Source organism: Peromyscus maniculatus, chromosome 12 (genome assembly GCF_049852395.1).
Source record: "Peromyscus maniculatus bairdii isolate BWxNUB_F1_BW_parent chromosome 12, HU_Pman_BW_mat_3.1, whole genome shotgun sequence".
In the NCBI taxonomy this organism is placed as follows: Eukaryota; Metazoa; Chordata; class Mammalia; order Rodentia; family Cricetidae; genus Peromyscus; species Peromyscus maniculatus.
Window position 1 is genome coordinate 84,775,733 of NC_134863.1, and position 694 is coordinate 84,776,426.

Below are 694 nucleotides of genomic sequence, written 5' to 3' on the forward strand. Positions count from 1 at the left end.
AGAATGGAATGATCTGCTGGAGTCTGTGAGAGCTGATTTCAAATATGGTGCTGGCCACATGGACCTTTTGATTTTCATTGGTCCTGTGATATCAAAAGATATATGAATCTTCTAAATATCTTTTTCTTGACACATTCACTTCTGAGCTTTAGATGCCATGACTCAGTGTTCTCTTTAAAAGAAAGTCACAGTAGTTCTGGTAGGCTCACATTTAGTAATGCATCTGATGGATAACAGATGTTTCATGAACAAATCTCGGAGCAGTCATGAAGAAAGCAAGAGAAAAGAAAGGAAGGAAGAATGATTAAAAGAAAGGAAGAATACATACCTGGCAGGGGAGATACCATGATCATGAAGGTGGTTTTCCCAGGGCAAGGCTTATCCATTGCACTCTGGAAGTGCTGACCTCTGCGATTTCCCCAAATGCGGGGAAACTCGACTGCATAATTTGTGGTAGTGGGGGACTGCATTCGCGCTCTCCCCTGAAAAAAAGAAAAAAAGAAAAAAAAGAAAGGAAGAAATGAAGGGGCAGAATGAAAGAAAGAGGGAAGAAAAGGAAGGAAGAAATATGAACGGCTGTCTTGCATGAACCTTTGGCTGTGGATGGAATACTTCCACAGCAAGTCAGGGCATTTACTGTCTCAGTGGGGTTTGAAGGAAGGCGGTTCAGTGGTTCAGCGATGCTCGGATGGTT

At 42.4% G+C, this 694-nt stretch overlaps 1 non-coding gene across 1 annotated transcript; it reads left to right on the forward strand.

Moving 5' to 3' along the window:
* Positions 1–320: 320 nt before the first annotated feature.
* On the forward strand, positions 321–485 carry LOC121821827 (U1 spliceosomal RNA). The gene has a single exon (XR_006062715.1). It is a non-coding gene; the product is annotated as a U1 spliceosomal RNA (small nuclear RNA).
* The last annotated feature ends 209 nt before the right edge of the window (positions 486–694 follow it).